At 42.4% G+C, this 23,482-nt stretch overlaps 15 non-coding genes across 15 annotated transcripts; all 15 read left to right on the forward strand.

Annotated features, from left to right (window-relative positions):
* Positions 1-448: 448 nt before the first annotated feature.
* On the forward strand, positions 449-521 carry trnav-aac (transfer RNA valine (anticodon AAC)). Its single transcript has one exon. It is a non-coding gene; the product is annotated as a tRNA-Val (tRNA).
* A 594-nt stretch (positions 522-1,115) lies between these two features.
* trnav-aac (transfer RNA valine (anticodon AAC)) lies at positions 1,116-1,188 on the forward strand. Its single transcript has one exon. It is a non-coding gene; the product is annotated as a tRNA-Val (tRNA).
* Positions 1,189-1,566: 378 nt separating this feature from the next.
* Positions 1,567-1,639, forward strand: trnav-aac (transfer RNA valine (anticodon AAC)). Its single transcript has one exon. It is a non-coding gene; the product is annotated as a tRNA-Val (tRNA).
* Positions 1,640-3,008: 1,369 nt separating this feature from the next.
* Positions 3,009-3,081, forward strand: trnav-aac (transfer RNA valine (anticodon AAC)). Its single transcript has one exon. It is a non-coding gene; the product is annotated as a tRNA-Val (tRNA).
* A 670-nt stretch (positions 3,082-3,751) lies between these two features.
* Positions 3,752-3,824, forward strand: trnav-uac (transfer RNA valine (anticodon UAC)). Its single transcript has one exon. It is a non-coding gene; the product is annotated as a tRNA-Val (tRNA).
* A 475-nt stretch (positions 3,825-4,299) lies between these two features.
* On the forward strand, positions 4,300-4,372 carry trnav-cac (transfer RNA valine (anticodon CAC)). The gene has a single exon. It is a non-coding gene; the product is annotated as a tRNA-Val (tRNA).
* A 266-nt stretch (positions 4,373-4,638) lies between these two features.
* On the forward strand, positions 4,639-4,711 carry trnav-uac (transfer RNA valine (anticodon UAC)). Its single transcript has one exon. It is a non-coding gene; the product is annotated as a tRNA-Val (tRNA).
* A 214-nt stretch (positions 4,712-4,925) lies between these two features.
* On the forward strand, positions 4,926-4,998 carry trnav-aac (transfer RNA valine (anticodon AAC)). The gene has a single exon. It is a non-coding gene; the product is annotated as a tRNA-Val (tRNA).
* A 123-nt stretch (positions 4,999-5,121) lies between these two features.
* On the forward strand, positions 5,122-5,194 carry trnav-cac (transfer RNA valine (anticodon CAC)). Its single transcript has one exon. It is a non-coding gene; the product is annotated as a tRNA-Val (tRNA).
* Positions 5,195-5,746: 552 nt separating this feature from the next.
* On the forward strand, positions 5,747-5,819 carry trnav-aac (transfer RNA valine (anticodon AAC)). Its single transcript has one exon. It is a non-coding gene; the product is annotated as a tRNA-Val (tRNA).
* Positions 5,820-5,942: 123 nt separating this feature from the next.
* On the forward strand, positions 5,943-6,015 carry trnav-cac (transfer RNA valine (anticodon CAC)). Its single transcript has one exon. It is a non-coding gene; the product is annotated as a tRNA-Val (tRNA).
* An 848-nt stretch (positions 6,016-6,863) lies between these two features.
* Positions 6,864-6,936, forward strand: trnav-uac (transfer RNA valine (anticodon UAC)). The gene has a single exon. It is a non-coding gene; the product is annotated as a tRNA-Val (tRNA).
* Positions 6,937-8,112: 1,176 nt separating this feature from the next.
* Positions 8,113-8,185, forward strand: trnav-uac (transfer RNA valine (anticodon UAC)). The gene has a single exon. It is a non-coding gene; the product is annotated as a tRNA-Val (tRNA).
* A 722-nt stretch (positions 8,186-8,907) lies between these two features.
* On the forward strand, positions 8,908-8,980 carry trnav-aac (transfer RNA valine (anticodon AAC)). Its single transcript has one exon. It is a non-coding gene; the product is annotated as a tRNA-Val (tRNA).
* A 3,439-nt stretch (positions 8,981-12,419) lies between these two features.
* Positions 12,420-12,492, forward strand: trnav-aac (transfer RNA valine (anticodon AAC)). The gene has a single exon. It is a non-coding gene; the product is annotated as a tRNA-Val (tRNA).
* Positions 12,493-23,482: the final 10,990 nt, after the last annotated feature.

Below are 23,482 nucleotides of genomic sequence, written 5' to 3' on the forward strand. Positions count from 1 at the left end.
TTTACCTTTGCAGTTTATATAAACCACACATTACACATATTTCAACAGGGTATCTTGCTTTATTATCATTTATTATGAATTTCTTAAATAAACAAACTTCAACAACATAAGGGCAGATTCTTTGAGCGCTGCTGATGACGCTATGAAGTGACGCGCGAGTGATCAAGTATTCCAATGAATAAAAAAAGCTTTCATTCGATTTCTCCGTCCTCATTTTCTTTCCTTGCGTCCTTCCCTCAAAACCTACAGGGGGTGGAGCTGAGACCATAGGAAAGGAAGCGAGGAAAGGAAACGAGGATGCACAAATAAGAAATGAGAAGCACCCACTAGGTGGGTGCCGAATTACCTCTGTTCTGTTGTTTGTGGAATTTACAGACTGTCACACTGCTTGCAGGGCAGATTATGGGAAGGAGCCATCTTCTAAAAAGCACATCCCTCTGAACAATAGGTTTCTGTAGTGTAGTGGTCATCACATTCGCCTAACACGCGAAAGGTCCTCGGTTCGAAACCGAGCAGAAACAGTGGTTGGGTTCTGACAGAAAATGAAAACTCTTTGGCACGCTAGGTGGGTGCAGCGCTTATTTCCTTTATATGCTTTTTAATAAGCGTGCACCTAAAGATTTATGTCTGCAACCTGAAGACGTGTTTGTTATGTAGTGGTTATCACGTTCGCCTCACACGCGAAAAGTCCCCAGTTCGAAACTGGGCGGAAACTGTGGGTGATTTTTGCAAAAATTTCGTATGCGATTTTCTGTTGAGCAGGTCAGTGCACTTGCAGGGATGTTTGTTGTTTAATCTCTTTAGAAAAGGACAAAAATTAAACAAATGACCATTGTAGTGTAGTGGTTATCACGTTTGCTTTACACGCGAAAGGTCCTCAGTTCTAAACTGGGCGGAAACAAGTGGAGGCATGTTAAATATAAATGCTGCAATTCGCTACAAAACCCTTACTTTTGAGACAGGTGAAGGCCATCGTACCAAGGAGCTGTAGGCAGACTGCAATGCCGAATGACCTCTGTTCTGTTGTTTGTGGAATTCACAGACTGTCACACTGCTTGCAGAGCAGATTATGGGAAGGAGCCATCTTCTAAAAAGCACATGCACCTCATCAATAGGTTTCTGTAGTTTAGTGGTCATCACGTTCGCCTAACACGCGAAAGGTCCTCGGTTCGAAACCGAGCAGAAACAGTGGTTGGATTCTGACAGAAAATTTAAACTCTTTGCCACACTATTTCCTTTATTTCCTCATTTCCTTTATATGCTTTTTAATAAGCGTGCACCTAAAGATTTATGTCTGCAAACTGCAAGCGAAAGGTCCTCAGTTCAAAATTGGGTGGAAACAAGTGGAGGCATGTTAAATATAAATGCTGCAATTCACTTCAAAACCCTTACTTTTAAGACAGGTGAAGGCCATCGTAACAAGGAGCTGTACGCAGACTGCCATGCCGAATGACACTAGGTGGGTGCCGAATGACCTCTGTTCTGTTGTTTGTGGAATTTACAGACTGTCACACTGCTTGCAGGGCAGATTATGGGAACGAGCCATCTTCTAAAAAGCACAAATAGGTTTCTGTAGTTTAGTGGTCATCACATTCGCCTAACACGCGAAAGGTCCTCGGTTCGAAACCGAGCAGAAACAGTGGTTGGATTCTGACAGAAAATTTAAACTCTTTGCCACACTATTTCCTTTATTTCCTCATTTCCTTTATATGCTTTTTAATAAGCGTGCGCCTAAAGATTTAGGTCTGCAACCTGAAGACGTGTTTGTAGTGTAGTGGTTATCACGTTCGCCTCCCACGCGAAAAGTCCCCAGTTTGAAACTGGGCGGAAACTGTGGGTGATTTTTGCAAAAATTTCGTATGCGATTTTCTGTTGAGCAGGTCAGTACACTTGCAGGGATGTTTGTTGTTTAATCTCTTTAGAAAAGGACAAAAATAAAACAAATGACCATTGAGGTTTCCTGTACAGTAATATAAAATGTTCGGTCTGCCAACAAAATTAGCAGCTTTTTGCCATGTTAAAAACACTGGGCAGTCTATAGTTTCAGTCGCTTTTGAACAAGCGTACGCTAGAAGAGGTGGGAATGAGATCCAGACCAAGTTTCCGTAGTGTAGTGGTTATCACGTTCGCTTTACACGCGAAAGGTCCTCAGTTCAAAATTGGGTGGAAACAAGTGGAGGCATGTTAAATATAAATGCTGCAATTCGCTACAAAACCCTTACTTTTAAGACAGGTGAAGGCCATCGTATCAAGGAGCTGTAGGCAGACTGCCATGCCGAATGACACTGGGTGCTTCGCAATATCCCTCCTCGTCTCCTCGTTCCTCTGTCCTCCATCCTATGTCCCGCAAACCGATCGAGCGCAGCCATCTTGAAGGACATCTCAATTCTCTAATTGCACCGCGAGGAGGCGAGGATCGAGGAGTGAGGAGGCTTCCAGAGGAGTCATGAGCGAGGATACACAGGTGTATCCTATGCGGAAGAGATTTATCGACTAAACGTGACGCGCGTATACATTCTCCTCCCCCTTCACATCGATCACAATCTGTTTTAATGTATGCTTTACCTTTGCAGTTTATATAAACCACACATTACACATATTTCAACAGGGTATCTTGCTTTATTATCATTTATTATGAATTTCTTAAATAAACAAACTTCAACAACATAAGGGCAGATCCTTTGAGCGCTGCTGATGACGCTATGAAGTGACGCGCGAGTGATCAAGTATTCCAATGAATAAAAAAAGCTTTCATTCGATTCCTCCGTCCTCAATTTCTTTCCTTGCGTCCTTCCCTCAAAACCTACAGGGGGTGGAGCTGAGACGCTAGGAAAGGAAGCGAGGAAAGGAAACGAGGATGCACAAATAAGAAATGAGAAGCACCCACTAGGTGGGTGCCGAATGACCTCTGTTCTGTTGTTTGTGGAATTTACAGACTGTCACACTGCTTGCAGGGCAGATTATGGGAAGGAGCCATCTTCTAAAAAGCACATCCCTCTCAACAATAGGTTTCTGTAGTGTAGTGGTCATCACATTCGCCTAACACGCGAAAGGTCCTCGGTTCGAAACCGAGCAGAAACAGTGGTTGGATTCTGACAGAAAATGTAAACTCTTTGGCACGCTAGGTGGGTGCAGCGCTTATTTCCTTTATATGCTTTTTAATAAGCGTGCACCTAAAGATTTATGTCTGCAACCTGAAGACGTGTTTGTTATGTAGTGGTTATCACGTTCGCCTCACACGCGAAAAGTCCCCAGTTCGAAACTGGGCGGAAACTGTGGGTGATTTTTGCAAAAATTTCGTATGCGATTTTCTGTTGAGCAGGTCAGTGCACTTGCAGGGATGTTTGTTGTTTAATCTCTTTAGAAAAGGACAAAAATAAAACAAATGACCATTGAGGTTTCCTGTACAGTAATATAAAATGTTCGGTCTGCCAACGAAATTAGCAGCTTTTTGCCATGTTAAAAACACTGGGCAGTCTATAGTTTCAGTCGCTTTTGAACAAGCGTACGCTAGAAGAGGTGGGAATGAGATCCAAACCAAGTTTCCGTAGTGTAGTGGTTATCACGTTTGCTTTACACGCGAAAGGTCCTCAGTTCAAAATTGGGTGGAAACAAGTGGAGGCATGTTTAATATAAATGCTGCAATTCGCTACAAAACCCTTACTTTTAAGACAGGTGAAGGCCATCGTGTCAAGGAGCTGTAGGCAGACTGCCATGCCGAATCACACTAGGTGGGTGCTGTCCAAATCAAGTTTCCGTAGTGTAGTGGTTATCACGTTTGCTTTACACGCAAAAGGTCCTCAGTTCAAAACTGGGCGGAAACAAGTGGATGCATTTTAAACATAAATGCTACAAAACCCTTACTTTTGAGACAGGTGAAGGCCATCGTACCAAGGAGCTGTAGGCAGACTGCCATGCAGAATGACCTCTGTTCTGTTGTTTGTGGAATTTACAGACTGTCACACTGCTTGCAGAGCAGATTATAGAAGAGGTGGGACTGACGTTCAAATCAAGTTTCCGTAGTGTAGTGGTTATCACGTTTGCTTTACACGCGAAAGGTCCTCAGTTCTAAACTGGGCGGAAACAAGTGGATGCATTTTAAATATAAATGCTGCAATTCGCTACAAAACCCTTACTCTTGAGACATGTGAAGGCCATCGTACCAAGGAGTTGTAGGCAGACTGCCATGCCGAATGACCTCTGTTCTGTTGTTTGTGGAATTCACAGACTGTCACACTGCTTGCAGAGCAGATTATGGTAAGGAGCCATCTTCTAAAAAGCACATGTCCTCATCAATAGGTTTCTGTAGTGTAGTGGTTATCACGTTCGCCTCACACGCGAAAGGTCCCCACTTCGAAACTGGGCGGAAACTATGGGTTATTTTTGCAAAACTTTCGTATGCGATTTTCTGTTGAGCAGGTCAGTACACTTGCAGGGATGTTTGTGGTTTAATCTCTTTAGAAAAGGACAAAAATAAAACAAATGACCATTGAGGTTTCCTGTACAGTAATATAAAATGTTCGGTCTGCCAACAAAATTAGCAGCTTTTTGCCATGTTAAAAACACTGGGCAGTCTATAGTTTCAGTCGCTTTTGAACAAGCGTACCCTAGAAGAGGTGGGACTGACGTCTAAATCAAGTTTCCGTAGTGTAGTGGTTATCACGTTCGCTTTACACGCGAAAGGTGCTCAGTTCAAAACTGGGCGGAAACAAGTGGAGGCATGTTAAATGTAAATGCTGCAATTCGCTACAAAACCCTTACTTTTGAGACAGGTGAAGGCCATCGTACCAAGGAGCTGTAGGCAGACTGCAATGCCGAATGACCTCTGTTCTGTTGTTTGTGGAATTTACAGACTGTCACACTGCTTGAAAAGCAGATTATGGGAAGGAGCCATCTTCTAAAAAGCACATGCACCTCATCAATAGGTTTCTGTAGTTTAGTGGTCATCACGTTCGCCTAACACGCGAAAGGTCCTCGGTTCGAAACCGAGCAGAAACAGTGGTTGGATTCTGACAGAAAATTTAAACTGTTTGCCACACTAGGTGGGTGCAGCGCTCATTTCCTTTATATGCTTTTTAATAAGCGTGCACCTAAGGATTTATGTCTGCAACCTGAAGACTTGTTTCCGTAGTGTAGTGGTTATCACGTTTGCCTCACACGCGAAAGGTCCCCAGTTCGAAACTGGGCGGAAACTGTGGGTGATTTTTGCAAAAATTTCATATGCGATTTTCTGTTGAGCAGGTCAGTACACTTGCAGGGATGTTTGTGGTTTAATCTCTTAGAAAAGGACAAAAATAAAACAAATGACCATTGAGGTTTCCTGTACAGTAATATAAAATGTTCGGTCTGCCAACAAAATTAGCAGCTTTTTGCCATGTTAAAAAAACTGGGCAGTCTATAGTTTCAGTCGCTTTTGAACAAGCGTACCCTAGAAGCGGTGGGACTGACGTCCAAAGCAAGTTTCGGAAGTGTAGTGGTTATCACGTTTGCTTTACACGCGAAAGGTCCTCAGTTCAAAACTGGGCGGAAACAAGTGGATGCATTTTAAATATAAATGCTGCAATTCGCTACAAAACCCTTACTTTTGAGACAGGTGAAGGCCATCCTACCAAGGAGCTGTAGGCAGACTGCCATGCCGAATGACCTCTGTTCTGTTGTTTGTGGAATTCACAGACTGTCACACTGCTTGCAGAGCAGATTATGGGAAGGAGCCATCTTCTAAAAATCACATACACCTCATCAATAGGTTTCTGTAGTGTAGTGGTCATCACGTTCGCCTAACACGCGAAAGGTCCTCGGTTCGAAACCGAGCAGAAACAGTGGTTGGATTCTGACAGAAAATTTTAACTGTTTGCCACACTAGGTGGGTGCAGCGCTCATTTCCTTTATATGCTTTTTAATAAGGGTGCACCTAAAGATTTATGTCTGCAACCTGAAGACTTGTTTCCATAGTGTAGTGGTTATCACGTTTGCCTCACACGCGAAAGGTCCCCAGTTCGAAACTGGGCGGAAACTGTGGGTGTTTTTTGCAAAAAGTTCGTATGCGATTTTCTGTTGAGCAGGTCAGTACACTTGCAGGGATGTTTGTGGTTTAATGACCTCTGTTCTGTTGTTTGTGGAATTCACAGACTGTCACACTGCTTGCAGAGTAGATTATGGGAAGGAGCCATCTTCTAAAAAGCACATGCCATGATATCACGTTCGCTTTACACGCAAAGGTCTTCAGTTCAAAACTGGGCGGAAACAAGTGGAGGCATGTTAAATATAAATGCTGCAATTCGATACAAAACCCTTACATTTAAGACAGGTGAAGGCCATCGTACCCAGGAGCTGTAGGCAGACTGCCATGCCGAATGACCTCTGTTCTGTTGTTTGTGGAATTCACAGACTGTCACACTGCTTGCAGAGTAGATTATGGGAAGGAGCCATCTTCTAAAAAGCACATGTACCTCATCAATAGGTTTCTGTAGTGTAGTGTTCATCACGTTCGCCTAACACGCAAAAGGTCCTCTGTTCGAAACCGAGCAGAAACAGTGGTTGGATTCTGACAGAAAATTTAAACTTTTTGCCACGCTAGGTGGTAGCAGTGCTCCTTTCCTTTATCAAGGAGCTGTAGGCAGACTGCCATGCCGAATGACACTAGGTGGGTGCCGTCCAAATCAAGTTTCCGTAGTGTAGTGGTTATCACGTTTGCTTTACACGCAAAAGGTCCTCAGTTCAAAACTGGGCTTAAACAAGTGGATGCATTTTAAATATAAATGCTACAAAACCCTTACTTTTGAGACAGGTGAAGGCCATCGTACCAAGGAGCTGTAGGCAGACTGCCATGCCGAAAGACACTAGGTGGGTGCCGTCGAAATCCAGTTTCCGTAGTGTAGTGGTTATCACGTTCGCTTTACACGCGAAAGGTCCTCAGTTCAAAACTGGGCGGAAACAAGTGGATGCATTTTAAATATAAATGCTACAAAACCCTTACTTTTGAGACAGGTGAAGGCCATCGTACCAAGGAGCTGTAGGCAGACTGCCATGCCGAAAGACACTAGGTGGGTGCCGTCCAAATCAAGTTTCCGTAGTGTAGTGGTTATCACGTTCGCTTTACACGCGAAAGGTCCTCAGTTCAAAATTGGGTGGAAACAAGTGGAGGCATGTTAAATATAAATGCTGCAATTCGTTACAAAACCCTTACTTTTAAGACAGGTGAAGGCCATCGTATCAAGGAGCTGTAGGCAGACTGCCATGCCGAATGACACTAGGTGGGTGCCGAATGACCTCTGTTCTGTTGTTTGTGGAATTTACAGACTTTCACACTGCTTGCAGGGCAGATTATGGGAAGGAGCCATCTTCTAAAAAGCACATCCCTCTCAACAATAGGTTTCTGTAGTGTAGTGGTCATCACATTCTTCTAACACGCGAAAGGTCCTCGGTTCGAAACCGAGCAGAAACAGTGGTTGGATTCTGACAGAAAATGTAAACTCTTTGGCACGCTTGGTGGGTGCAGCGCTTATTTCCTTTATATGCTTTTTATTAAACGTGCACCTAAAGATTTATGTCTGCAACCTGAAGACGTGTTTGTTATGTAGTGGTTATCACGTTCACCTCACACGCGAAAAGTCCCCAGTTCGAAACTGGGCGGAAACTGTGGGTGATTTTTGCAAATATTTCCTATGCGATTTTCTGTTGAGCAGGTCAGTACACTTGAAGGGATGTTTGTTGTTTAATCTCTTTAGAAAAGGACAAAAATAAAACAAATGAACATTGAGGTTTCCTGTACAGTAATATAAAATGTTCGGTCTGCCAACAAAATTAGCAGCTTTTTGCCATGTTAAAAACACTGGGCAGTCTATAGTTTCAGTCGCTTTTGAACAAGCGTACGCTAGAAGAGGCGGGAATGAGATCCAAACCAAGTTTCCGTAGTGTAGTGGTTATCACGTTCGCTTTACACGCGAAAGGTCCTCAGTTCAAAATTGGGTGGAAACAAGTGGAGGCATGTTAAATATAAATGCTGCAATTCGCTACAAAACCCTTACTTGAGACAGGTGAAGGCCATCGTACCAAGGAGCTGTAGGCAGACTGCCATGCCGAATGACACTAGGTGGGTACCGTCCAAATCAAGTTTCCGTAGTGTAGTGGTTATCACGTTTGCTTTACACGCAAAATGTCCTCAGTTCAAAACTGGGCGGAAACAAGTGGATGCATTTTAAATATAAATGCTACAAAACCCTTACTTTTGAGACAGGTGAAGGCCATCGTACCAAGGAGCTGTAGGCAGACTGCCATGCCGAATGACCTCTGTTCTGTTGTTTGTGGAATTCACAGACTGTCACACTGCTTGCAGAGCAGATTATGGGAAGGAGCCATCTTCTAAAAAGCACATGCCATGATATCACGTTCGCTTTACACGCAAAGGTCTTCAGTTCAAAATTGGGTGGGAACAAGTGGAGGCATGTTAAATATAAATGCTGCAATTCGATACAAAACCCTTACTTTTGAGACAGGTGAAGGCCATCGTACCAAGGAGCTGTAGGCAGACTGCCATGCCGAATGACCTCTGTTCTGTTGTTTGTGGAATTCACAGACTGTCACACTGCTTGCAGAGCAGATTATGGGAAGGAGCCATCTTCTAAAAAGCACATGCCATGATATCACGTTCGCTTTACACGCAAAGGTCTTCAGTTCAAAACTGGGCTGAAACAAGTGGAGGCATGTTAAAAATAAATGCTGCAATTCGATACAAAACCCTTACTTTTAAGACAGGTGAAGGCCATCGTACCAAGGAGCTGTAGGCAGACTGCCATGCCGAATGACCTCTGTTCTGTTGTTTGTGGAATTTACAGACTGTCACACTGCTTGCAGGGCAGATTATGGGAAGGAGCCATCTTCTAAAAAGCACATCCATCTCATCAATAGGTTTCTGTAGTGTAGTGGTCATCACATTCGCCTAACTCGCGAAAGGTCCTCGGTTCGAAACCGAGCAGAAACAGTGGTTGGGGTCTGACAGAAAATTTATACTGTTTGCCACGCTAGGTGAGTGTAGCGCTCATTTCCTTTATACGCTTTTTAACTCTCTTGGGTCGTTTTTTTTCCACATAGCAGCAACATAGACTTAAAATACTCCGTCATTTTACGTCATATAAATAAAATCAATACATGATTATAAACTATAGAGGGTCTTCTTTTTTTGTGTACACTCACATTAACATCAAAACCGTGTGCTTTTGTAAAATGAAGAAAATAAACAGGGTGTGCTTTCTGCCTCTCTGTCTCCGTAAAATTTTTTTCTGGTGCACGTCTCTAAACTTAAACAAAGCTCAGCGAATACTATTCACACAAGCACGAGCAATATATCTTTATATCATTTAAGTTTGTACTTTTAAAATATCTAATTCAAAACTAAAATAAATATTCTCTGTTTATGTAATCTATTAAAAAAGAGAGAGGTGTCAGCCGATCTCATTATCGTTCTCTTAGCTCATTATTCTGCTAATCTGACACGCCCACGGAGAGCGCGCGGTATTCAAACGCAAATGATCTGAAGCAACACATGCAAAGTGTCAACGCGCCTCATAAACGCGATAACACAACAAATGTAATCATCAGATTAATGTAGCCTACTATTTCTTCTTGCGAGGCTGTGTGAGGAGTAATCCTGGGACATTTACCTCAGAACACGTGCTGTTTTTTTTTTCATTCCGAGGAGCAACGGATCCATCTCATAAGTAAGTTCTTTATTATTATTGTTCTAATCACGATATCATAGTGTATGTAAACCGCAAAAAGACTGTTTAAATATGAATCGCGTCTGTGTGTGAATGAATGAACTGAACAGTTTTTACCAAACCCTATTGCTATACTGAGATGAGTGAAAATCGACTGAAATATGTTGAAATAACGTTAAAATGTCTTTGTATTAGCAACGTATTAAACTGCAAATTAAAATTTATGCCCTAATATAGGCTCATAAAAACAACAAACGATATGCCTATGTTACAGACGAAATATGAAAGACAACATTTTGTTGACTAGTTTTTGATAGATTATTAACTGTTTAATGTAAAATATGCTACTGCCACATTGAATAAGCTTTTGTTCACCAATTTCTGCTCAAATGTTATATATTAGGCTATGTTTGTTTTGTCAAAAATAAAGTCATCAAGTAGGATGCTATTATAGTGTTTGTTCCAATGTATGCTTTATTCAAACTAATGAATCCTTAACTTTGAAATATGTATGATAAAATGTATAATTTAGTTTTTACAAAGAAATATGAAATATCCATCTGAGAAGTAAGTTTTTTTATTATTGTTCTAATCACGATATCATAGTGTATGTAAACTGCAAAAAGACTGTTTAAATATGAATCGCGTGTGTGAATGAATGAACTGAACAGTTTTTACCAAACCCTATTGCTATACTGAGATGAGTGAAAATCGACTGAAATAGGTTGAAATAAAGTTAAAATGTCTTTGTATTAGCAACGTATTAAACTGCAAATTAATATTTATATGCCCTTATATAGGCTATCAAAAAAACAACAAACAATATGCCTATGTTACAGAAGAAATATGAAAGACAACATTTTGTTGACTAGTTTTAAATAGATTATTAACTGTTTACTGTAGCCTAAACTATAGACTACTGCCACATTGAATAAGCTTTTGTTCACCAATTTCTGCTCAAATGTTAAATATATTAGGCTATGTTTGTTTTGTCAAAAATAAAGTCATCAACTAGGATGCTATTATAGTGTTTGTTCCAATGTAGGCTTTATTCAAACTAATGAATCCTTAAATTTGAAATATGTATGATAAAATGTACACTCTAGTTTTTACAAAGAAATATTACACTTGAAATATTGTTATTTTAATTGTTGCTGTAATTGTAACCTTTTTAATAAAATAGCAAATAATATATTTACAAGGTAGATGTAAACAAAATCTTAAAAGGTCAATATAAGCCTTCTCTTCAAATTATTTGTATTGTGTTTTATTAGTGACAAATTTGGGGAGAGGATACATATTCAAAACTTTCTGAAAATACAGAATGAGAATTAACTACACAATTACTAGAAATGTTCACCTTGGATATTATACAATTTGCAAGCAAAAATACAAGTGGAAAAATACTATTTTTTTATAGATGTTTCCAACTGTGAACCAATTTTGTAGTATATATACACATTTCTTTTCTTGTGTCCTTGTATTCTTTCTTGTGGCTCAGTGACACACCTGTGGAAAGCTCATTATGCAGGCTCATTAAGCAGGTCTTTTGTCTTCACAGGTGTGAATCAGACCATTATACATGAGTCACGCCCATTTCGCATATTGCCTTTCCAAACAAAAAGTGTTTTACTAAATTTAAATCAATGTATTGTTTTATGTGAATGATTTGGAAGGATGATTTTCAGATCATTTTGAAGCAAAAATCCTAGGCGAGAACATCAATTAGTCAAAAGTCTTGTGGACACATATTTAGTATGTGTTTTGTGGCCTTATTTCAGAGACTTTAAGTTTTAGTTTTTTCAATAACCATGCATAAACAATATTCTCTCAAAAATACAAACATGTACATACATCTTGCTAACATATTATGGTAGCCCTGTTTGTGCTATATAGAGTGAATTTACACCTTTGCCATTAACATGTTTATAAATAACTGAAAAAAGCTCAAATGTTAGAGCATGTCAGAACACCTCCAGAACCCCAAAAACACTTTGGACCCCAGAGGGTTAACAAGCGTGCACCTAAAGATTTATGTCTGCCACCTGAAGACGTGTTTCTGTAGTGCAGAGGTTATCACGTTCGCCTCACACGCGAAAAGGTCCCAAGTTCGAAACTGGGTGGAAACAGTGGGTGGTTTTTGCAAAAATTTCGTATGCGATTTTCTGTTGAGCAGGTCAGTACACTTGCAGGGATGTTTGTGGTTTAATCTCTTTAGAAAAGGACAAAAATAAAACAAATGACCGTTGAGGTTTCCTGTACAGTAATAAAAAATGTTTGGTCTGCAAACAAAATTAGCAGCTTTTTGCCATTTTTAAAACACTGGGCAGTCTATAGTTTCAGTCGCTTTTGAACAAGCGTACCCCAGAAGCGGTGGGACTGACGTCCAAATCAAGTTTCGGAAGTTTAGTGGTTATCACGTTTGCTTTACACGCGAAAGGTCCTCAGTTCAAAACTGGGCGGAAACAAGTGGATGCGTTTTAAATATAAATGCTGCAATTCGCTACAAAACCCTTACTTTTGAGACAGGTGAAGGCCATCGTACCAAGGAGCTGTAGGCAGACTGCCATGCCGAATGACACTAGGTGGGTGCCGAATGACCTCTGTTCTGTTGTTTGTGGAATTCACAGACTGTCACACTGCTTGCAGAGCAGATTATGGGAAGGAGCCATCTTCTAAAAAGCACATGCACCTCATCAATAGGTATCTGTAGTGTAGTGGTCATCACATTCGCCTAACACGCGAAAGGTCCTCGGTTCGAAACCGAGCAGAAACAGTGGTTGGATTCTGACAGAAAACTTTAACTCTTTTCCACGCTAGGTGTGTGCAGCGCTCATTTCCTTTATATGCTTTTTAATAAGCGTGCACCTAAAGATTAATGTCTGCAACCTGAAGACGTGTTTGTAGTGTAGTGGTTATCACGTTCGCCTCACACGCGATAAGTCCCCAGTTCGAAACTGGGTGGAAACTGTGGGTGATTTTTGCAAAAATTTCGTATGCGATTTTCTGTTGAGCAGGTCAGTACACTTGCAGGGATGTTTGTGGTTTAATCTCTTAGAAAAGGACAAAAATAAAACAAATAACCATTGAAGTTTCCTGTACAGTAATATAAAATGTTCGGTCTGCCAACAAAATTATAGGCGGCGAGCTACATAGGCCTACCGTGCACCCCCCCCACCTCCCAACAAAACCATACTTTTCTGAAAGGTCTGGATGTGTAGAATATGAATCTGAATGTTAACATTGAAAATTTTGGGTTGCACTACCTGTTTTAGGCCTGTGAATAGGGAAACCCTAAAAAACGATTTTAAGCGATTTTAACAAGTCGAAATTGGCCTAGTCAATCAGAACTGCTTTTATGTGACCCATTACACACTCAAGCTTAACATATGATGACTTAGGTCAAAGGGCACCCTATACTGCTTCCTGGTAAGTGACTAAAATTAATATAGTTAAGGCCTTATGTTGATTTAATGAGCCCATTTCCTATATACAGCATGCACACACACACGAAGGGCCAATCCCAAAGTAAGCCCTGAGGACTAAGGACTAAAGACTCACAGACTTAATTGATCTCAGGTGCTAAGTGAGTGAGTGTGTAAGACCACATGAGCTCAGATAGGTATAGATGGGATTGGAACAGCACTTCACAATGTTTAATAACAAAGACGTTGCTGACACGTGCACCATCTACGTGTGTAGTGCTGTTGTTTACCTTTGTAATTTCCGGATTTCCCATGCACACAGACACACACTAACTATATACAAAAACTACAAACAGCATGGAAAAGAACTATATACAGCATGCAAGCATGCACCCAGACACACAAACGCACAATAACTATATACTAGAACTACATACAGCATGGAAAATAACTATATACAGCATGCACACACACACACAAATTCACAAGAACTGTATACAGCATGCACACAGACACACACAATAACTATATACAATAACTACATACAGCATGGAAAAGAACTATATACAGCATGCACACAGACACACAAACGCACAATAACTATATACAAGAACTACATATAGCATTGAAATTAACTATATACAGCATGCACACACACACAAATTCAAAAGAACTATATACAGCATGCACACAGACACACAAAATAACTATATACAAAAACTACAATCAGCATGGAAAATAACTATATACAGCATGCACACAGACACACAAAATAACTAGGCCTATATACAAAAGCTAAAATCAGCATGGAAAAGAACTATATACAGCATGCAAGCATGCACACAGACACACAAACGCACAATAATTATATACAAGAACTACATACAGCATTGAAAATAACTATATACTGAATGCGCACACACACACAAATGCACAAGAACACACATTAACACACAAGACCTATATACATCATGCACACACACACACACACACACACACACACACACACACACACACACACACACACACACACACACACACACACACACACACACACACACACACACACACACACACACACACATGCTGTAAGAGAACTACAGCATACATAGCTTCCCTTTCCCAAAGAAACACTGAACAAATAGTAGGTATAATGACCTACTATTAGGGTAATATGTTTTACCAATCAATAAAATACATGTATATTTCATGCATATGTCAGGTGTAACATGACACTCAAACTGTTTTTCAATCCTGGTCTGACTCAGAGTTGTCATCATCAGATAAGTACTGTTCATCTGTTACGCTATCATCATCTGATTCATCTTCCTCATCCCTGCCACTCACAGATTCAATGATATCTGCCAATTGCTGTGGGAGAACACATCCCTCATACCACAGAGGCTCAATCTTTTGGTCAACCAGTGTCCAACCGTGTCCATTGCAAGCATCAGGGATGTCAGGGTTGGCAATATGGGCCACCTTCCATATTCCAACCTGGTAGTTAACCCTCCTGATGTGTTGCTCTAAACTCCTCCCACATGGGGGGAGTGTAGCCAGGTCCACATTTCTTGAGTGGGCTAGATGCTTGTCATCTTTGGAGCACAGCTCACTCATTCGCAAGAAACGCAACTCATCAACACTTCGTACTCGTGGTCTACTAAACAGAGCACAGGTGAACTCATTGAGGAGATCAAAGAGATCCCTCGGTACATCCCATGTGTCTCCCAGCCTGGCAAGAGTTTCTCCAAACTTTGGCATCCTAGAGAGGGTTTTCAATGGCCTGACTTTGCCTAACCCCTTGAATGCACTAGTGGTATCACAACCACTGAAGGCGTGAAGTGCCATTAGTTCTGTCAAATGTTGCTGAGAGTAACTACGAGACATTTCACTCACATCAATGAGCCTTTTCTTGTTTCCTGTGCCAGTGTGAAACATAATATTTAAGTCTGACATTGCCAGAGCATAGTGTAACAAGATGAAAAATATGTCAGTATCAGGACTCTTAACGACAACATTGCTGTAGTTGTTGTCTCTGGCAAAGTCACAGTAGAGAATGACTCTAGAATCTGTCTCTTCTTGGGTAGACTTAAGGCTCAGGACTTCTGTTCTGCATGTTGAGCTGCCATCTTCAGACGTTAGCAGATATGCTGTTCCTTCACAGGTTATGATCACTTGTCTCCCATGTAGCTTCCTGGCATATGAGTCTTCACTCCAAAGGCGGATGAGTAGTGCAATAAATTGTTGCTTGTTTTCATCATTGGCGAGGAACTGTTTCCAATCTGCTGGCCTTTTGGTATTTTCACCTTTTATGATAAGCTTTTGACCACAACCCCTCCTCTGTCTTTCCATTGTTTTCACAGAATTGGGGAAGTAACTATCTGTGCTGAACACAACATTGCCTGTCTTTGGCATCATGTCAAACACCTTACTGCATATCTGTTTGAAGCTGCCTGGTACCTCCTTCAAGAAGTAAAAGTAGGCATTTCCATCAATAATTACAAGAGTTTGATCTGTGGATGGTAGGGCAGCATCATTGATGTCTTTTACCAGGTAAGCAAATGACTTTGACTTATCTGTTTTGGACAAGAAACCATCAGCAGTGCCTATACTGTACGGCACAGGAGTCAAGGGGTACGTGAGTAGTTCCCTCATGTCCAATTGTAGACCTTGCTGTTGGGACTTCATGAACAACTGGAAAGCAATGTTCCCTTGCTGCTGATACTGTATTACTTTGTGTGTTGTTGTTGTTGTAACTTTGCTCTTTTTGTTCATGTCCGTGAAGGTTTTGAGGCCAAGGCGCTTGATAGGCTCAAAGAAGTCACAACCTTTTTCCAGGCGTGTCGCAATAAAAATATCCTTGGCAACCTTGCCTGCTTGTTCAGCTCTCAAAACATCTCTTTGGACCTCAGCAGATACTGCAGCATCAGAAGAAAGAATAAACAAGTTGTCAGTGCTTCCCAACTCAAAAGGGTTAAGGAAGCTCTCCACTGCCTCAATTGTTTTTCTCACCAACTTTTCACTCTTCAACATCTCAGCTGGACGAAGCTCATTATGCTTGGTTTCTGCAGCTGTTCCAGACAGCATGTCAGCCATACTGAGGGTTGCATTAACATACTGAGATCTAGCATGGGTTGTTCGTACCCAACGTTGGTAGGCATCATAATTTGTCAGAATTCCTGACACACCAAAAGCATTTCCACCAGCACCCCCATGAGATTTAGCATGTCGCATGAAGGTCTCCTCCATAGTTTTATCTACGGCGCAGCGGTTACCTGGAATGAAGGAACGTGCAACGCTAATAGCCCCTCATTTCAACAACTCTGTGGCTCCAGGATGTGACACTTCAATGTTCGCAATGAATATGGAGAAGTAAGAGAGATATCTGGCATAATTCTGGCCTCCAAAGCTGAAAAACAGGTCTGCCATAAGGTGCAAACACTGAGCATAAAGGAGAAAATCATTATGTTTCACTGCATGGATGAGAGACAGTACCAACCAGATGTGGTCCATGTAAGATGTCCACAGCTGTGCTGTCTTCCCTAGATGTCCAGCTTTTACACTCTCTCGAAACTGTTGATATCCTTCGATGTACTTCTGCAGTGGAACATCATTCCTTGTTGCATCTAAGGCTTCTTTAGAAGGAGCTTTCAGCAGTTCATCTAGTATCCCCTTTGATCCCTCTGGTAATTGAGAGAATACTTCTTTCTCTCCAATACTTGTGAGGTATTGTGATAGGAGAAGTCTTTCAAGACATTCCAATACTGTCTTATGACAGTGTAGTGATCTGTCATAATGTTTACCAGTAAGGACACCTTGAAGAGAACCTAATGCAATCAGCCCAGCTTCCAACAAGATATCAGAGAGACCCGATCCATCCATTTTCTTGCCCACCATCTTCAGATATGCGCAAGCCAGATGAAATGTACCAATCAATATTATGTGTTTATCATACCTAGATTGATCATTCCAAATCAGGGGATATGCTTTCATGCGTACCCCCAAGTCGAATGTTGTAACAACATACTGTTGTTGGATTTCTGCTGTTGCCTCCTCAGCATATCGAAGGCATTCTTTTACTGTCTTGTAGTCTGTAATTGGGCTTGGAATAACAGGGTAATAATCAATAGTTGTCAGACTTTCAGGGGTTCGTCCTGACATTGTGATGAAACCTGTCCATCCTGGAAATTGTTGATCTGATTTGCTGCATGCTGTACGGATCAAGACCCACAGAAAGTGCTTCATGGTAGCATCTTGAAGAGCCCTCTCACCATCAGGAATTACTCTTTGGTGTATGGTTATTTGAGGACTTTTCCGTTGTGTAATATAGCAGTCAGGAAGAGCTTCAGCTGACCCCTGCTCAAAAGAACGTCGTTTTGTTTTCCTGGAAGTGGATGGAATATCGATACGGACTCCGCCATGATTCTCCGGCTTGCCTTCTATGTCCTGTAACATAATGCCATGTGCAGTGTGAATTGAATCCATTCCAGTTAAGTTGTTGAGCAACTGATCAAAATTATCAAATTCTGAGTGGAAAATGGAAGGGGCTCCTGGTGATCTAATGATTTGTGTAGACAAAAGACTGGATGTCTCAGCCACAGCCTCAGCAAGTGCAGTTTCCAGTTCAAGGGAGAATGTATAATTCTCTGAATGGCCCAATCGATTAAATAGGGTAATTAATTTTTCACTCCTGAAAAGGTGTCTAAGTGTCATGCATATAAGCATATGCTTTGGAAGTTTCCATTCTCCATTTGTTGTGGCGCGACATATGTCTTGCCCTATTGAATTTACAAGCCTGTTCATTTTGGAGCTTTGTGATTTTGGTTTGCTACATATCACATGACACAGAAATGTCTCCAAATTAGATGGAATTACAATGTTCATGCTTACAAGATCCTGGGCAGAGGGTGGCCATCTCAACTCATCAGCTTTTGCAAAGCTTTCCAGAATCTCCTCATGTAGATAATGGCCAGTCTCCTGGATCATGTCTTTGGAACCAAGTTCATATGCACACTGCACTAGGTTTGTAATGTCACTTTGTGAGTTGTACACAATGTATGTCGAGAAACGGCCTTTTTTGTTTAGCTTGCAGAATGCCACCTTTTCCTTGTATTGTCCATGTGTTTCTAGCTTAGCTTTGAGCTTTTCCCCACGCAATTTGGGATTGGGGAAGTTTGTGCATTCCAGATGAGCTATGTAGATTTTGGTCAGATCAGTCAATTTCATCATTTTGTTGCTGCCGATGATTTCCTTGTCAATTACTCGAGATACAGCACCAAATGCCTCACCGTGAGCTTCTACTAGTTGGATTTGTTTGGCCTTGTTTTCTGTGCTTGCACTTCTCCATTTTTCTAAATTTTGTGTATATTGGACTCTACAGGATTTGTGGTATTTAGCTTCTGTAGCAAATAGATCCTTTCCTCTAATTCTGTGAAGCAAATTTTCATCAAATTTTTGTTCTGCAACTTTGAGGACTGTTCTCCACCCATCACACTCAAACTCTCTTAACCCCTCAGTCGTCCATATCCCTTTATTTTTTACCTTCTTCCGTGTAATTGAGTTGCAGAATATACAGTCAGGTGTGAAGAGCACCTTGTCACCAGTTGAGGCCCTCTGACTTTGCCTTGAACTTGCTGCTAATAGTTCAGGCTTCTGGTCGAGTCTTTTGAGATTCATGGTGAATCTTTGGTAGCATTCTCTGTGATATCCATCACCTTCTGTAAGGGTGTCTGGTATAAGTTCACAGGTTACAGTCATTCTGTGAGCAGATTCCAGTGGTTCAGCTAATCTCTTGTCACGTATTTCTTTCATTCTGGCTAATCTTGCATCAGAATCTGCGTTTGCCCATAATTGCACGAGTGGTCCATATACAAGACCAGGGACATGCACAATGCATCTGGACTTTGGTTTTGTCCCATGACATCCCCTATGCCTTGAAGGACCTGCAGTCACTTGGCCCACTGACTCATGTCTTGACTCAGACATAACTGAGCAGTTCAGCTATGTTGAAGAAACCAACTACATAACCGACTAGATTATCTATGTGTATGAGATATGTGTGTGTGTGTGTGTGTGTGTGTGTGTGTGTGTGTGTGTGTGTGTGTGTGTGTGTGTGTGTGTGTATGTATAAGCTACTGGACGTCTAAAATTTCCCTTTGGGATGAATAAAGTATATATCTATTAATCTATCAAATGTCATTTAAAATAATTAAAAACAAATATTTAAAGTAAGCATCAATGTAGTGTAGTAAGATGGGTCAATTATATTAAATTGTAAACTAAAATATCAAACATCGAGCAATTCAGTGAAACAAATTTCTTGCTGTATAGGCAGAGGATGCAGACTTGGAGAATCTGTCTGTGTGAGTAAGAACAGTCTTTCAGGACGGTCTTTATATACCTGTCTGACACAGAGGAAACTATTAATGAAAATTCAACAAATATCTTATTTTGTCATTGGATGAACAACCCAGACAGGTTTCTGATTTGTCAATGAAATGACTTGTGAGCCACACACCTTTGATGGAAAGGGTAATGAGGGTTGGAATGTTAGCACGTTAGCATATTAACTGATACTATGGAAATGGGCTTGATCGATTATATCCATACAAGGCCTTAACTATATTAAATAAAAAATAATTAAAAACAATTATTTAAAGTAACTATCAATGTAGTGTAGTAAGAGTATTGGGTAACCTAAAAGCTGTTCTGATTGACTAGGCCAATCTCGACGTGTTAAAATAGCTTAAAATCGTTTTTTAGGGTTTCCATATTCAGGGCTAAAACAGGTAGTGTATCCCAAAAATGTCAATGTTAACATTCAGATTCATATTCTACACATCCAGACCTTTCAGAAAAGCATGATTTTGTCAGGGGAGGGGGTTGGGGTGTATGATAGGCGAATCTAGGTCGTGGCCTATGCATGAAATGGGCTCATTATATCAACATAAAGCCTTACCTATGTTCATTTTAGACACCTACCAATAAGCAGCATGGTAGATATTTGACCTAAGTCATCATATGTTAAGTTTGAGTGTGTATTGGGTCCCCTAAAAGCTGTTCTGATTGACTAGGACAATCTCGACGTGTTAAAATCGCTTACAATCGTTTTTTAGGGTTTCCCTATTCACAGGCCTAAAACAGGTAGTGCAACCCAACATTTTCAATGTTAACATTCAGATTCATATTCTACACATCCAGACCTTTCAGAAAAGTATGGTTTTGTTGGGAGGTGGGGGGGGGTGCACGGTAGGCCTATGTAGCTCGCCGCCTATTAGCAGCTTTTTGCCATGTTAAAAACACTGGGCAGTTTATAGTTTCAGTCGCTTTTGAACAAGCGTACCCTAGAAGAGGTGGGACTGACGTCCAAAACAAGTTTCCGTAGTGTAGTGGTTATCATGTTAGCTTTACACCCGAAAGGTGCTCAGTTCAAAACTGGGTGGAAACAAGTGGATGCATTTTAAATATAAATGCTACAAAACCCTTACTTTTGAGACAGGTGAAGGCCATCGTACCAAGGAGCTGTAGGCAGACTGCAATGCCGAATGACACTAGGTGGGTGCCGTCCAAATCAAGTTTCCGTAGTGTAGTGGTTATCACGTTTGCTTTTCCCCATTCATTTAAGTTGCCATTGTCAGCACCGACACTTCGAGGTCCGCGTGCTCGAAATGGACGACACAAGCTGCTTATTCAGTGGTGCCGTGTCACTTTTCCAAAATCGCATATAAAGAGGCCAAGATTAGCATATATTACCATAGGCTCTCTGTGGACGCCTCTGGGGGTGCCATTGCACCACGTGGGAGTCCACCAAGTGCTTTTGGGGTACACCAACTACCTACTCTTCACCATAGTCCTCCTCAGTACCACAAAGTGCCTATTTTGACCCCTAACCATCTATTTTCTTCTTCATTGCCACGAAGTGCCTATGGGGTCCCCTAACCACCTAAACTTCACCATAGTCTTCCTCAGTACCACGAAGTGCCTATTTTGACCCCTAACCACCTATTTTCTTCTTCATTGCCACGAAGTGCCTATGGGGTCCCCTAACCACCTAAACTTCACCATAGTCTTCCTCAGTACCACGAAGTGCCAATTTTGACCCCTAACCACCTATTTTCTTCTTCATTGCCACGAAGTGCCTATGGGGTCCCCTAACCACCTAAACTTCTCCATAGTCTTCCTCAGTACCACGAAGTGCCTATTTTGACCCCTAACCACCTATTTTCTTCTTCATTGCCACGAAGTGCCTATGGGGTCCCCTAACCACCTAAACTTCACCATAGTCTTCCTCAGTACCACGAAGTGCCTATTTTGACCCCTAACCACCTATTTTCTTCTCCATTGCCACGAAGTGCCTGTGGGGTCCCCTAACCACCTAAACTTCACCATAGTCATCCTCAGTACCACAAAGTGCCTATTTTGACCCCTAACCACCTGTTTTTTGTCTCAATTCACTGTGTCTCTAACTCTGAGCCGAAAAGTCACAGGGCCTCGAAATTTGGCGTGAGGGTAGCCCAGCGGGCCCCGGGGCGAGATCCTTAGTTTCAAGGTTCTACGTGGTTCCCAAGTGTGCGTTTCGGTGGTTCGGCCTGATCCACACATGGTTCAGCTTTCTACATCCCCCAGGGTCTTTCTGGGCCCCAGTGACAGTAGGCAGATTAAGTTTGGGGCCGCCAGGGCCCCCGGGGGCCAAACGGCAAAGCGTCCCACGTACAACTTATCCCATTGATTTTCATAGGTGTTCTGTGGACATTGGGCAACAAGTATTTTTTTTGTGTGACTAGACGTTCCCCTCTCTGTGTGCTTTCCGGGGCCGAGTGACGCAGCTTTCCAAGAAGTTTCGGGCCCCTAGCACCTCCAGGGGCCGAACGAGGTTCAGTGACACGTGCAACTTATTCAATGCGATTTCACAGGTACTTGGTGGACGGTGGTCCGATTCTAGATCACGGGTTTGGTGGTTCTAGATCGGTTCCAAGTATGTGTTTCAGCAAAACGGTTCGAAGGAAACGCCCGATCGGCCCGAAACTGACGTATGCGTCCCGTCACGGGCCCCTGGGACGGGTTCTAGAGTTCCGCGTCCAAAGCTGCTCGTTTGGCCAAAAAACACCCCCTTGACCTGGAAGCGCCTGTGAAGTTTGAACTGAACAAGTTGCACGTGGGCGGCCGGAAATACAGGGCTCGAAAGGTCGCACCGCCTCCAAATTCGCCGCCCTGGTAGTCGAGGGGCCCCCGGTTCTAGATACCGGATCGCAGGGTTCTAGATCGGTTCCAAGTGTATAATTTTTTTGTGCAAAAATCTCCTCGCTTTGGTTCTACTGAGCATATTTCTTTCTGTGTGTGCAAGAGGGCTGCCATTAATTGGACCATGTGCTCGGTGAAGGGTGGACAGAAAGGTCCGATCGGCCCGAAACTGACACGTACGTCCCGTCACGGGCCCCTGGGACGGGTTCTAGAGTTCCGCGTCCCTCTGACCTTTTTTCGCGCTAATTGGCCACCAACAGCCCCATGGAATAAGTTGCACGTGGGACGTCAAAAAAACAGGGGCCAAAAGGGGTCGAAAGTTCGCAGCGGCCCCAAACTCGACGCGGTGGGTGTTCTGGGGCCCCCGGTTCTAGATCCCGGGTTTGGTGGTTCTAGATCGGTTCCGAGTGTGTTTTCAGTTTGACCCTTCAAGAGGGAATGCCAGTCTATGAGCTGACTATGAGTGCAAGTGGCATTTGAAGAGAAACTTGAACAAATGTGGAGAAAAAATTAGCCCTGAGCTCTAGAGACTCGTCCACCTGCTATGTCGTTCGGGGGCCCGTGGGGCCCCGGCACGCAGTGTTTGGGGCCCGTGGGACCTCCGGGGGCCGTACAGGGGCCACTGACACGTGTGACTTATCCCATTCATTTCCACAGGTGTTTGGTGGACGTGTTTCAGAAAGGTCCGATCGGCCCGAAACTGACGTATGCGTCCCGTCACGGGCCCCTGGGACGGGTTCTAGAGTTCCGCGTCCCTCTGACCTTTTTTCGCGCTAATTGGCCACCAACAGCCCCAGGGAATAAGTTGCACGTGGGACGTCAAATAAACAGGGGCCAAAAGGGGTCGAAAGGTCGCAGCGGCCCCAAATTCGGCACGGCGGTAGTCCGGGGGCCCCCGGGTCTAGATCACGAGTTTGGTGGTTCTAGATGGGTTCTAAGTATGTGTTTCAGCAAAACGGTTCGAAGGAAACGCCGATCGGCCCGAAACTGACATATGCGTCCCTTCACGGGCCCCGGGGACGGGTTCTAGAGTTCCGTGCCCAAAACTGCTCGTTTGGCCGAAAAAAGCCCCCCTTGACCTGGAAGCGACTGTGAAGTTTA

The sequence above is a fragment of the Siphateles boraxobius genome, unplaced genomic scaffold (genome assembly GCF_051911475.1).
Source record: "Siphateles boraxobius isolate OS27281-9 unplaced genomic scaffold, OSU_SipBor_1 6, whole genome shotgun sequence".
NCBI classification, from domain to species: domain Eukaryota; kingdom Metazoa; phylum Chordata; class Actinopteri; order Cypriniformes; family Leuciscidae; genus Siphateles; species Siphateles boraxobius.